This window comes from Triturus cristatus, chromosome 7 (assembly GCF_964204655.1).
Source record: "Triturus cristatus chromosome 7, aTriCri1.1, whole genome shotgun sequence".
Lineage (NCBI taxonomy): Eukaryota > Metazoa > Chordata > Amphibia > Caudata > Salamandridae > Triturus > Triturus cristatus.
The window spans coordinates 567,062,999-567,078,368 of NC_140590.1; positions in this window are offsets into that span (position 1 = coordinate 567,062,999).

Genomic DNA, 15,370 nt, shown 5'->3' on the forward strand with positions numbered 1-15,370 from the left:
GTGTTGTGCATGATTTTGGTCAGATATGGCTGCAGAGAGGATTTATGACTTCAAGTGGAACTCCTATAAAGAATGCTGAAGTGGTTGGGAAGTTGCTTGAGGCGATACAGCTGCCTAAGCAATTGGCCGTTGTGAAGTGTGCTGCTCACGTTCAGACGGGAGACTATGTCGCAGTTGGTAATAAGTACGCCAACGATATGGCTCAATAGTGTGCTCGTAATCAAAATTCAATCAATAGGGCGAAAGAAAGGGACATGAATTCTTGTCCCCTCCTGTTTACTAACATTGTGAGTACCTGGGAAGAAGTGAAACAATTGCAGGAAGAAGCAGGAGATGAGGAAATGAGACAATGGGTAAAAGCAGGATGTGCACCAAGAGAAAGAGACCATGTGTGGGTCTATCGAGATGGAAGACCAGTCATGCCTGATAACATGGTGTCTCCCATGGCACGGATGTATCATGGACAAGCACACATAGGGAGAGATGCGATGATTAGATCATTTAACCAAACATGGTATATTGCGAAATTCAGACTTGTAGCTGAGAGCCTTTGTCAAAGATGCCTTATATGTCAGCAGTTCAAACCTGGAAGGAAAACAGTGGTAAGTCTAGGAAAGATAGGTCGAGAAGGAGGGCCTTTCACCAGAATGCAAATTGATTTCATTGAAATGCCTCCCTGTAACAGGTTGAGGTATGTTGTAGTGATGGTCTGTTTGTTTTCTAGATGGGTAGAAGCATATCCCACAAGAAGAAGTGATGGAATCACAGCAGCAAAATTGCTTTTGAGGGAATTCATCCCTAGATTCGGGTTCCCAGTCACAATTGAATCAGATGGAGGAAAACATTTCCATAATGAGATCATGACATTGATTTGTGAAGCATTGAATGTACAACAGAAACTACATTGTGACTATCGCCCAGAGGCTTCTGGTGTGCTGGAACAAATAAAACCGATTGGGAAAAATGTGTTTAGCCACAGGTTTGAAATCGCCTCTAGTACTCATGACTATTAGATCTATTCCAGATAGGAACACAGGTCTGAGTCCCCATGAAATTGTCATGGGAAGAGCAATGCGACATGTTTTCATACCAGTCAACAAGCTGTTGCCTATAAATGATGACTTGGTGTTGAATTACTGTAAGGGGCTGGCTGACGCAGTTCATTCTGTGTTTCATCAGGTTGGATCGGATGCCACCACCCTTGAAAAGAAGCAAGCTCATAATCTGAGCCCAGAAGACTGGGTGAGAATTAAAGTACACAGAAGAAGGAACTGTCTGGTCCCACGTTGGGTAAAACCACGACAAGTGATTTTGACCACAACAACAGCTGTGAAGTGTGCTGGAATAAAGAATTGGATACATGCTAGTCACACATTGAAAATCCCAAATCCAGTGGATAACAAGGAAGGAGAATATTTTGAAGAGTCAGAGACTAGTTCTGAATCGGATGCTGAGGAAACAAGAACAAGAGAAAATCCTGAAAGGGGGGAATAAGAACCAGATTTTACTATTGCCCCAGAAAAAATTCCCTTGAGAAGGAAATTACAGATTTCCGATACCAGCTCAGACTCAGAGACTGAACAAGCATAGGTACATTGGAGAAAAGAGAAAAGCAGTGAAGAGACAGAAGAGACAATCAAAGAAATTGTTGATAAGGAGGTTCCTGATGGGAAGCTGAGAGAAATTCCACCTGAAATAACAAGAGTAGATGGACAGGTGCCAGATACAGAAAGTGAGGGAAAGATTCTTGCGGAAGACCCCCGAGGAGTTGTAGGGAATTCAAACATCCAGTAAGAAGAAGGGATAGTTAGTCAGCAGAAAGATTGGATGCAAGAACCACAAGGAGGGACAGAAGTAGGGAAAATTAAACAAGTGGTGGAAAGAGGAACAGCTGGAAGCAAAAAGCAAGTTGTAACAGAATCAGAGGATAGTGATGAAGAAGTACCAGAAGGTCGAGTCCTGAGAAAGAGAGCAAGGAGAGCTGAAAAGAATGATAAAGGAAATAAATCGAAAAGATCAGCAAGAGATTACATTTGGCCAAACAAAATAAAGAGATTGAGATACCGACTGACACGAGTGAATTCAACAAGTGAATGAAATATCAGGTCAAGAAAAATCGAAAAATGAGACAATAACTACAGCAGAGGAAAACAAAAGAACGAGAAAACCTAACCAGAAGGATAAGTCGCCGGAATGGTCGTATGTGGCCCTGCCTGAAATTAAGGAAGAGGCGGATAGCCAAGGAAATCCAGAGGTGACAGTACAAGAAGTGGTTGAGGAAGATGAAGAATCGGAAATCCTGAGAGTTATCTTGTCCAATATTGGAGAAGAAACGGATGTTCAGGAAGTTCTGTATCAAGATTACGAGAGAAAAGTGAAATACGATCAAATGCCAAACTGAATAAGACAAAATGCTGCTAATGGAAAGACTATAAAATACGGAAAAAGACATAACTGATAGAACCAAGTAGGTGCTTAGAGCCTTGGGTTAGACAAAACTAGTTGTGAAGTAGAAGAGGCTAAGTCAAAAGACACTGATCATTTTACGAAAATGGCAAACACAGAAAGTAGAAAAGCTAGATGTACGTTTCTTAGAAGGTGGTTGAAAATGTGTTGTTGTTGTACAGGATTACTAATGCTTCTGTGGAGTGTATTAGCGTTAATGATTTCATTTAAAGTTACGCTAGAAACAATAGAAGGACATAGTGAGAATAAATACTAATATAGAAAAGATTCAGAAAGTATATCTGACTAAAATAGATAGAAATTATCTTCATAAAGACAGGTCAATAAATGATTTCTCTAACAATGTATTTTCGAAACTATTGTATGAATATGTAAAGACAATGGATGTGAGGGATTGTTACGTCTGTATGCAGTTACCTGCATCTGTATCGGAGGGAGTGACTTACCATAACCTTCCAGTAACCTATGGAATAACATGTAGTGTGATAGCTAGTTTGTTTTACAAAATAGGGAAATTAGAATATTATTTCACAGATGTAGATAACATATTTTCACAAGTACCTGCAGTTAACAAATTGAACAAAGTATAACCTGCAAAGGTGTAAGGTGAATTTTTCTTGGAAACTAAAGAATTAACATTAGAATATATATTTAGAAATAATTTGACTTGCAGTTTAAAGAGAGAGGAAAAGACTTTCTTAGATATGGCTGAAGAAAGGAGATTGAAAATGCAAAAGAAAGCATCTGAGGGAAAAAAGGAGAAGACAGTTTGGGATGTTGAAAAGGAAAACATTTAAAGGGAGAAGCTAGTCCAACTATGACTTTAGATTGGCCTCAGAAAGGAAAGTTGTGTATTAGAAAGAATCAAACTGCATATGATAATTACTTTGTAGGTAACAGTGAATGCCATGATACATACCGAATCATGGGTGGATGGGGATTTAAAGGAGGAAATGATCCAGTTTTTCCTGGGTTATATTTTATCTGCGGGAACAAGGCATATTATCGGTTGCCAGATCATTGGTATGGCACATGTTATGTAGGTCTGGTTTTCCCAAAGATATTCCACATGGAAAGAGGAGAAGATGGTGTACATAAGTTAGGAAGTCTACTAAAACGTAGAAAAAGAGAATCTTGGTCAGAAATTGTAGGATACATTTTTGGAGCATTGATACCAGCAGTGGGAATATCTCTGAATGCACACAAAATTAGAAAGCTATCAGTAGTGAATCACTTGTCAACAAGCACCGCTGGAGGATTCTTATTGGTAAATACTGAAATGGTTGCCATGCGTGCCATGGTAATGCAAAATCGACTTGCCTTTGATATAATATTGGCAAAAGAGGGTGGAGTCTGTGGAATGCTGAAAGTTCGACATTGTTGTACTTACATTCTGGACGAAAGTAAAGATCTGAAGATCTACATTAAAAATATTACTGAATTACATGAGGAAATTGCACCACTGGAGGCTGAAAGTGTTTGGGAAAAGATTGGAAAGAAACTTTCTTCCATTAAAGATTTTTTATTAAACCTAGGTAGTACATTTATAGGTAGGATCTTATTTCCATTAACATGTGTGAATTTTATAGTATTAATTTTAAGACTAGGATGTTTATGTTATAAAAGAAAGAAAACACAGAAAAAGTTAAAAAGAGAAAATTTGAAAAGAAGACAGAATAAGAGACAAGAGAGGGAATTTGAAGAAGTAGAATTAGAAGAAATGAAAGATAATATGTATAAAACAGCAAGAAGAGAAGAAATCGGGGAAACAGAAATGTGAACTAAGCTAAAGAATTCATTTAGCTTTTATGACAAATTGATACAAAATTTTAATGGTGTGGTGATAAAAATAACCAAAGGGTGGATTGATGGAGCGGGTAGTGCAAAATTTTATATACCTCCTCTATTCTGCATGAAAATACTAATTAAATAATCTATTAACTATAATATTATTAAACGGGTTTGCATGTTTATTAACCAACATTATTAATATCAAAATTATACGTGGGATTTGCATTTGCATGGCTAAAATAACCTTTATAACTAAAATCTGTACGCATATTAACAGTAGTATATGTGGTAAATAGACTACTGCATGATGTATGTTGCTTTTGTATGTTGCCCCAGAAGAGGACCGAAAAGGTGAATATAATGGCTTTAAATGTTGCTATATGCTAGATAAATACAAGCACATAAAGGGATTAGTAAGGGGTTAACATTAGATTTATTAATGTTGTTTAATATTGTTTCGCTTAAGTTAACATTTGGGCCTAAATCCAAGATGGCCGCTGACACCACATGACGAAGTGGCCACTGTTCCACGAGGTGCGGAGTGAAATGCACATGCGCGAGAAATCTCCTAAACCTCATCACGACCTTTGTTCACCATGTACCCGAACAAGGACAGAGTGGGACATTAGCCAAAACCGGAACTAGCCGACTTTGGAGTAACTCATGACCTCACCCCTCGAACTGAACTAAAAATTCAAAACTGACATTGGACGATCTCAACCAGCCAATCCCGACTGTCCTAAATTATTAAATTGTATCATCTTTACTTTCTTGTATTATAAAAAGGGGTAGTAGAATAGAGAAAAATATACAAACCCTCTCCCACGTTGTCGCATCGCCTTTTGCCTCCTATTTTATGCTACGTTTTCATGAATCCTTGAGGGTCTGAAAGCTGCCTGATCATCTGATGACAGCGAACTTTTTCTAAATCTCCGGGCAATGATAGATGCTTGCACGTCTCTAGTCCTTTGCCGATCTTTGGGACTGTAGCGTGCTGAGCAGAGAACTTTGAGCTTTGGCTTGCTTTCGGACGATTTATGACAAAGATTACACAGAGCCAATGAATTAGAGGACTCCAAATAGCCAGATTAGGTAAATAGGATGTTCTGCGATTTACTAAAAATTTGATATAAAACTTTCAAAACTTTGATGAGACAAATGCGAATTTAAATCATTATGAAATTTTAGATAAACAATTATTGGTTTACGAGAATTCATGAGTTGTGAGTTTCATTTAAGAGAGATTCTGAGGTCTTAAAATGTGTTTAGCTGGTTCTAAATCACCATCAACCAATCCAACTAATTTGGTCCATTGACCAAAGTGGGAGGAGTGCCTTGATGTTTTAAGATTAAAGATCTGTAGGTGAAAGGGCGTTAATGTATATTTTGTAAATGACTTTTCCTTCCCTATAGGTTATAAGGTGTTTCCCCCACATGTCCGGCGCTTGAATCACTCATCCCTCCTGTGTGTGCAGACCGGTGTGGAAGTAACGTGTGAGTGTTGGTGTTATGAGCCCCACCAATGACTGCATGTGTGAATGGGTTAGTGTGACGACGTGTCTGTGACGTAGGGAGGATATCGGTACAGGTTGTTTCCCTGTTGTTAGGGTTTTTTGCGCTGGATCAATATCATGGCGACGCCATGGCCGAATGGCATGCTGGGTGGTGTACACCGAGTCTGGTAGCGTGGAAGCAGCATGGACACAGGGAGAAGCAGAGACATCTTAAGGATTTTGGGGGCCCTGGACCAAACATATTTTTGGGGCCCCTGCTCAGAAGAGCTTTGAATTTATGATCCAATTTCACCTCTTTCATGCCCTCTTTCCCCAGGTGACTGATAGGGCACAGGCATACTCTTCCAAATTATAAATCTTTTGTACATGTAATATTCAGGGATGATGGTGACGTATGTTATCAGCAGGGCCGGACAGGTTGTATCGGGCACCAGGGGTTTCCCCGGTGGGCCGCCAGGGTGGGGGCCGGTTTTTTCCCCCTGGGGGGCTGTTTTTGTTACCGGGGGTCGGCAATATCAGCCCCCTGTAACAAAATCGGCCGAAACCGGCCCTAACAAACAGATCGTCCGCACCTGCCCTCTCCTTCAGGGAGGCTGGCCGAGCAGTTTGCCAGGGCCGGTTTCTGTTCCCAGTCTGGCCCTGGTTTTCAGTATTTTAACACAACAGCCGTTCACTAATATTCCTGCAAATAATCTCTGTTACGACCCCCATTTCTCATATGTGAGGTCCTGTTTTGCTCTAAAGGAATATTTTTGTGGATGTTGTATGAAACGCAAACACAACATTTTATCGGCAAAACGACTATATTAGACTCACACATCACCCACATAAAAAATTGATGAAAGGAAAACGGTATTCAAAACAACCTAAGAATTATTCAAGGACATCAGGGCAAGTCTCTGCAGAACAGAGTTGGCTCTATCAGGGGGCCCCCTGAAAGGCTGGGGCCCTGGGCCAGAGCCCACTTTGCCCATGACATAGAACATCTCTGGGGAGAATGCAAGAGAGCAGCACTGCCTGCAGAGTGATGAGAATCCCTCTGAAAATGCTGGACCCCCACCTCCCAGACAACCTAGTGGGGGCGGGCTTCTGGGTGCTTCTGTGCGCAGGGACAAAGTCTTCTAATGCAGTGAAGAGCACCGACTCACCACAGACTCTGCTAGGGAGAAAAACAAGCTGCTTTCTTCTGTAGCTGATCACCATCCAGACACATCATGGGCCTGATGTGGCCAGGCAGAAGTCCTAAAAAAAGATGTGGGTGGACTAACCAAGTTAGGCAGCTATGCAAGTGACATCATGGCGTGTGACATCACAGTACCTGACATCACGACATGTGACATCGCACATGGCATCACAGGAAAGGGCATTACAACCCATGACCTCACAGGAAGTGAAATCACAAGAAGGTACAGCAGATCTTAAGACCTCACACATATGTTTAGCAGGTATATCATGAGTACATTTGAGCACCCTACAATATTTAACAAATAATATTTAATAATATTAATGGTTAGATAACTGTGAAGGTTAATGCACTTGCTGGATAGTTCTGTATTTTTTCTAAACCCAATTTTGAATCAAAGTAGTATAGAGGGTTACTATGTCTCCTGCAAAGTACATCATTTCACACGCAGATGACAGATTTTTATGTTATATAGATGGTTAAGTGGGTTACTGCTTTTAACACAGAGATTCTTTTGTTACCTACAGTTCATAAATTATATTCCTTCTCATATAGAATTGTTAAATAAAGAAGACTCCAAAGTACAGGAGAACTACGTTTATTGGACCAAGATCCTCAAGCACCAACTGACATTTGGAGCTCACAGAACATTCTACTGTGAGCTACACATGAAGATTCCATGGAATGTTAAGTACCAACTGGGATAGAATGGTGGGGAGAGATGGGCAAGGGAAAGAAGAGTGGAAGAGGAACAGTGGGTGCGGTAATGTAACATCATATTACAACACAAATAGTGAGCTGGGAAGAACGTGTGACTCATACAACTTGCAACACTCCCTGTCTTATGTATCACATCCTGAACATTGATTTTACATCCGTATGATTTATTGTCAATGTATAATGTGTATGTGTGATGTAAAGCACTCCAACACCCTGATTTGGAATGAGTAGTGCGATAAAGGAAATACAACAAAATAGTGTTATGTAAATTGTTATTTGTGTAAATTCTGGGACAGAACAACACATCTGAAATTCTTACATTTCATGCATATGTCTTATATACAAGACCTGAACAAAGTTTAAAGCATGCCTTTCTTAAGTACCTGTGAAGTAATAAGCTGTGAGCCTTTTTTTCCCCTCCATTGCACTTGCAGCTAGTTGTGAGGTTCTAGATTGCTCCCAGCCAAGATACTCAATCCTGATGGCCCCTTAATTGCAGCCTTTGTTCTGGTTTGAGCTGGAATTTAAATTAACAAAGCCCCTTCGTCTGCACATTGCTGCTGGGAACAAAAGCAGGAAATCAGACAACATGCAGGTGCTGCTGAATGTGTCCTGGTGACTGAAAATTACACCAGGGCGAGTTCAGCATATTTCTGTGGGTCCCAGTTTCTTGGCAGGGGAGTCGGCATTCACCCTGTGAAAAGAGTGGGTAGACGCCATCTACCTGTGTGTACCCTCGACTTGTGCCCTGCTGGAGTTACTACTGACCTACTTACTAACCTGGCAGATCATCACCCAGTGCTTAATTTGAGATGGTGGCTGCTGTTTGGGCCACCGGCACTCCTGTTTGGCAACCTGTAGTTGTTTTGCAGTAGACATTGACGAAGAGCAAGAGAGGGGAAAACGCACAAAGGGAAAGCAGGAAGGAAGAGAAAGACAGAAAAAAGTCGCAAAGGTAGAAAGCAGGAACGTGCAAAGGTAAGATAAAGGGCCAGGGAGTGTCTGGTAGTCAATTAGAGAGGCATGAGGTCTATTCCAGATTATGCAACCTTGGTATTCATAGGTCCAACATGTAATTGCGACGGTCGCGGGATTCTAAGCAGAGTTTTGGACACCGGAACTCGTTCTTTTACAAATTAAGCACTGGACGACACCTACTGGCACAGACAGATTGCCCTACAGGCCAGCATGAGCCTGGCATTAATTAATTGATGGGATATTTTCTTTTTTGGCTGCTTGCCTTACTGTATTTATAGAAAGGAATGGAATCTATACTTTTCTGTGTTCATGGCAGGAATATCATATATCTAGGGTCTCAAGTTGTCCAATAACAGGTATCAGTAATGTGCTCAGTTTCTTGGTTTATTTCTCTGTACTGGCACGTGAAGGTTTTCTTTTTAATTCTACTTAAAAGAGAGGAGTGTATCTGCTACTCACCCATTGGTTGGCATGATCTTTGAATGCAGTGGGGTACAGGGGCGACTGGTGTTCATGTTCAAAAGGGGTGTTACGCTGCCACACTCGGGTAAGAGGCAAGAACTGGGAAAATAAACACAGAGCAGCTGAAATTACTGCTTTGAGGCAGGTTGCTGAATCTCTTGGGTGAACTATAGGGAACTTTGCAGATATCCTACTGTGCAAGCGCAAGCCAGGCAAAGTTTTCTTTCACCTGCAGGCACAAGCTACAGCAGTGACATCACATGAGAGGGAGTGTTGAATTAGAATGGCATGGATCTGGTTGCTTTTGGGGCGCCTGAACATTGGCCCTGGGAGGAGTTTCAAAACTCCATGCACTTCAATGGCTGGGGGTGGGGAAGGCCGATGAGGACAAGGAGGGAGTGGGTGGAATTCTTTTTTGATTATCACAGGGGCAGGCTGTAGGAGGAGTGCAGTGTGCTGCTGTCCTGGCAGTAACACGTGTTTAGCACTGCATTTGATTTCACTTTGGAAAAAACATTATGGAGCTGAGCACACAGAGGGCTCCTTATCTCAAGCTTAGAGGCCCATGAGAAGGAAGGAACCAGCTGTGGACAACAATTGAACTAGTGGACTAAGAGGTAAGTGTGCAGTGAAGCCTCTGCATCAGGGGCATCATCACCCAAATAAACCCCACCCCACCCCCTCCTTGCTTTAGCAGCTACAGAGAGAGTGGGGTTCTGTCTGTAGTTTGGCAGACAAAGGCTCATATTAAACCTGAGAGGGTGAGTGAGTGAATGGAAGTATGGATGGAATGGTGGTTGGATAGATGCATGGATGAGTGTGTGAGAGGACGGGAGTTAAGAATTGAAGAGTGAAATGGAGAGAGGGTGTATGAGTGAAAGGGAGGATGGATGGGTTAAAAGGTGAATGGAAGGAGTGAAAGGGTGGACTGATGATGAGAGAAAGGATAGATCGATGGATTAGTGAAAGCGTAAACGGGTGAATGAATGGATGGAGTGAAAATATGGATGGATGAGTGAAAGGATGTACTTAAAGATGGATGAGTTAAACAATGAATGGATGAGTGAAAGGCAGGGTAGATGGATGTCTGGATGAAAGGATGGATAGACGGATGAGTGAAACAGTGAATTGATGGACGGTTGAATATATGGAGAGATGGATGGGTGAGTGAAAGGATGGATGTCTGAGTGAAAGCGTAAATGGAGTGATGTATGAGTGGATGGATTGAACGATGGATGGATGGGACAAAGGGTGGATGTATGGGTGTAAGGATGGATGGCTGAGTGAAAGGTTGGATAGATTGATAAGCCAAAGGGAGGAAGATGGATGGATGGAGTGAAAGGATGGATATATGGAGCGAAAGGATGGATGGATAAGTGAAAACATGGATGGATAATTGAAAGGATGGATGAAAGGGGGGTGTATAAGTGAAAGGATGGATGATTGAGGGGATGGGTTTGTTTGATTGATGACTGTCACTGGACCAGTGGCGTCTCTTTTTATGGACTCCACAGCTAAACTACACCCAGTGCTTAAATTGTAATTAATTATATTGAGTGCCGGGGCTCTGACATGGAGGCCACTGCAGCTTGCACCACCCATCGCCCTTGTTATCACTACCAAAACAACTACAAACCATCTCTCTTGCATGTAAGTGCGACAGTTCAGATTATTCCAGGTCCCCAAAACTAAAGGAATGGCTGGGGAGGTAGGTATTAGCATTTTTAATGGCTATTGTATTCCTAAACAACACTTGTTCTGCTTATCTCTATATTAGATGAGCAGTGCCACCATGTGGTAGACTGTTCTAAGTTTAGTGTTGACAATCAGGTGCCGGTGCCGAGCATCAGGAACCAATTAAATGCCGGTGCTGAGCACCAAAAAGCACGGGCTCAAATTAAGCACTGACTTGGTCCATTTTTATTGTACCAACAGTGAATAATTATTCACTCTTGGTTCAATACAAATAAAATGCAGACCTGCTTCAGGTCCAGCAACAAACTGAGGCAGCTAGTGACATTGTTTGATTGCTGACACAGGTGCATGAAGGTGCCTGTACCATTCAAGCACAGTGAGCATGTCTGTGTGACTATGTGTGTGAGTTAAAGTGAGTGAGAGTCAGTGAAGCAGTAACTCAGAGTGATTGAGAATGAGTGATATTAAGGATGAGTATGTGTGAGAATGAATGTGCATGAGTGAGGGAGGGAGAATGTCAGTGAGTGTAACTGAGTGTTATTATGTGTGAGGCACAGTAAGACTGAGTAATTCAGAATGAGTGGACTGAGTGAGATAGAGTGGGACAGAGTAGAATGAGTAAGTCTGAGGGAGTCAAATTGAGACAGTAAACTTAAGGTGTTTTTTTTTTACAAGAGGCCTGCGCTGTCGGAGCGTCACGTTTTTTTAGAAGATCCGGTGATGCAAACCTCCCATTCATATCTATGAGGCGATGAGTAAAACAAGGCAGTGCAAAGCGCTGCATGCCTTACTCTGTGTCAAGGAGACATCCCATGTTCCCACACAACACCCATGGATTTTGACACTGCCCCAGATTTACAAATACCATTACAAACATTGGGGAAACCCAAATAATCCATATGACCTGGGCATTAATACAAAGAGACACAAGTTGTCCGAACGGAAAAGACTATTCTTCAAGAGAAAATTGCTAAACAATTTAGGTAAAACCTAATTTAACCCAAGCAAAAACCACAAGGCAATTGAATTTCAAGTATTCATTTTATATTTTGATAAACTGGTAATCAGTTAATACATTACTTTCATGTAAGCTGCTAATACCATTAATGAAGAACGGTTTAAGTCGTTTGCTCCCAGGAAGGTGCAAAGGAAAGGTGGTGAATAAAGTGCTGCAAGTCAACTGCCGAAGACGGTCTTAGTTGCCTTCCAGATTAAATTGCCTGATTCAATCTGCATTCGGTCTTTTAACAAAGTAATGAAGATAACATTGTAGCCAGTGTGCTCGGAGACACTCGAAGTAAGACATTGATTGCCTCACGAGCTGAGTCCTACTCGCAATGACACCCCTTCAATCGAATTTATGGTACATCGATACGTTTACAGACCCGCATTGGACATGGTAACCGATCTCCCGCAACATCCGTACATAGGAGCCCCTTGGCCCTTCAAGTTACTGCATGATGCCTTCGAGGTTGTTCTCTTTACTTTCCTGAAGAAGACCCCTTCTTAAGGAACCATTGGCCTTCATCCCACATTCGGAGTCAAAACGTCAACATAATTACCATATTCACTCGTACTGGAACTATATCCCATGGTCAGAATACATGGAAAATCTATAATGTACTGTGGACTATAGCATATGTGTTAAAAATTTACAGACAGGTTGCAAATTTGTTTCATTGAAACTGTTTCTAATTGTTTCACTTATTTTTCCTTATCTAACTCACAAGATTTACAAAGTCACATAAACCTGGGCCAGTGCCAAAACTTTACCCCTCTCCACAGCAGGGGTAACAGGGAAAATTGTTTTCATTTCTCCTAGGTTCTTCCTCTTTGAATGTGTGCTCCAGAACCAGGACAGCACCTCCAATGGACTGGTTTTGTGCAGGAAGGTGCCCCTTCCTGCACACAAACAATCCTGCCAACAACGCAGAACAAGGGTGCCTGTGTTGGCGCTAGGAGCTAAATTTTGCACAGGTGCTGGCTGAAAGGGCAGAAAAGCCCTATATCTCATAGATACAGTGCATTCCTGCTCTTTCAATTTAGCGTAGGGCAGTGCAGCAAAAGACGTGCGGCGCTGCCCTACGCCAAATCTTTGTAAAATGAGGTCCTTAGTGCAAGGAAGTGTTAGAGAACCCTTCAAGAAGAAGCTCATTGGAATTTAAACCAAGGATTACACCTCACCACTTTAAAAAGGTCACTAGCTGACACTGGCTGGCTACCCACCCACACTGCACACAGTGAGCAGGAGAAGCGAGTGAGGCGCTGGGTTCTTCACCAAGAGCATTTTTGAGAAAAATTGAAAAAATATTGTATTGCACGGAATTAATTTCACCTAACCTTCCTAAAAAGGTGTAGGTTAGAAAGAACTCTCGAGAAATATTCCACTACTTCAGTGTGTGTTAATCTAATCTTGCATTCTCAGCCTGATTCTACCAGCTCCTAGTGCAGTGCTGTGGTTCAGTTTAAGGGAACAGTACAGAGTCAAGGTGAACCTTGATCACCAGTATCCCTGCCTGTATCCAATTACTAAAAAGTATTTTTTCAGCCTCGAGACCCGAGCACTTCCGGCCATATTGATCCAATTGAAACATCCCCTGTAGAATTAAAGGGTAATAGGCCTCAACATTAGCACTAAATGTGATGCCTAGCGTGAGGGGGCTGTAAAAAAATGTTTATTCATGAATTGGCTAATTTATAAGGCAATTGGAATCATTGCATACAGCATCAGTACGTTGTATACAGCATCAGTGAGGTAGGCTGTATTGGTTTGTTTACCTAATAGGTGCTGGTAGCACCTAATACATGGTAGATAGCACCAATGTGCAAACCGGATTCCTGAAGAAAGGTAGCATAGTCAATTACTATCTAAAAAAATAAGCATTAGCAAAGCCAATAGGTCTTGCCTTTGAGACCTATAAACTGTGGCAATATTTGTTTATGCTGTACAGCATAGGCATTGCCAACTTGGGCCATGCTGTACAGCACTTGGACAACAGTGGGTGGGTGGGAGGGACAGCAAGGAGGGAGAAGTACACAAAGGGGACATCTAGAAAACACATGCACTCGTACAGTGATTAAACAAAAAGAAAAAAGGTAGCACCTGAAAAAGCAAGCAGTGGAACAACACAGTAAAGCGTCTATGCTTCAGGGAAGTGACAAACACAAGAAGAGGAAGGAAGTTGGTGAATTAAAAGCAAACAAATGGGGGCATGGCCAAGCCGAGCATGGAGTAAGACGTGGGCTGCTGGAGCTCCGGGCTGCCGCTGTGTAAACGAGCATCCCACGGCACGTTGACGGCCGGTATACGGTCTCTTCTGGGGGCGAGAGGTCAGCGGACCGGAGTGGGCTGCCGCTGGATATCGTAGCGGGCCCGAGGAGTGCAACTGGAGGCGCCAGAGACCAGACAGAGGAGAGATCCCAGGCGCAGACGAGACGGCCGCCATCTTAGGCATCCCGCGCTGGAGGGCGGTGGAGAGTCTCCGCGGACTGCCCGGGTGCCTGAGCCTGTTGGAGGAGCTGTCTGGCCATTCTGGGAGTGATCGGAGGCGTCTGGGAGCGGGGGCCGGGGCTCCCTAGTACCGGCTGGAGGAAGAGGCGCTGGGGAGACTGCTCCGGTAGGCGGGTCCGCCATTTTGTGACCCTGTGCCTCCGACGCTGCGGCCCCTGCAGTCGAGTGCTGGACGACTTCGCCTGAGGTGTGGAGGTCGGCGGGCGGCATCGGCCCGAGTGGCGGTTCGCCCGGACGCCGGAGGGGGAGGATAGCCTGCGGTGGCGGGAGGAGCCCTGGCGGAGGGGGGCCAGAGTGCTGGAGCACCCCTGGGAGTGCTGTCTTTGAGGTGGCGGCGACTGCGGGGGAAGCGCCCGGAGGTCTGGAGCGGGGGCTCTCCCTGTGGCCCTGAGCTGGAGCCCCGGACCGGGGGCGGCCTGGCTGGTCGATTCTCGCGGGCTGTGGCCGCGTGCCCGAGTGCTGGACTGGTGGCTGCTGACCCCTGGCCGTGTTTCAGGCTTGTTGGACGGGGTGTGCGCTTGCCCGGAGTTAGAGGAGTCCCGGGGGATACACGGGGTGCTGGAGGTGTCCCCGGCTGCTGGATCGCCTCCCCTGCTGGACACTAGAGAGGAGAGGGGCTGAGCGGCGAGGCGTTAGCGGGACCTGGGACAGCGGGACTGCTTGGCCGTCGGGCCCCCCCCTGCGTGGTTGTTGAGCCTGCCCCTGCCTTCTGACCGGACCGGGTAGGCACACTGTGGGGGTGCGTCGGAACTCCCTGGAGGCGCGGGAGGCCCGCTGCGGAGACGGCGCGCCCCTCTGTACTGCTGAAGCTGCGCTGCTCGCTGCCTGAGAGAGTGGGGGAGGCCCCGGGTCGGAGCCTGGTGGACTCGGGGACTGGAGGCGACCGTGCCCTGAGGGCGGACCGTATCGGTGTGGACCGCGGGACCCCGGTTCGCCGCTGCACCTGGAACGCCTACACCGCGGTGCTGTGACCGGGCCTGCGGCCTGGAGTGTGGGACAGCCCTACGTTGGATGCGACGCGGCCTGGCTTGTGCGCCCTTCGACGCTGGC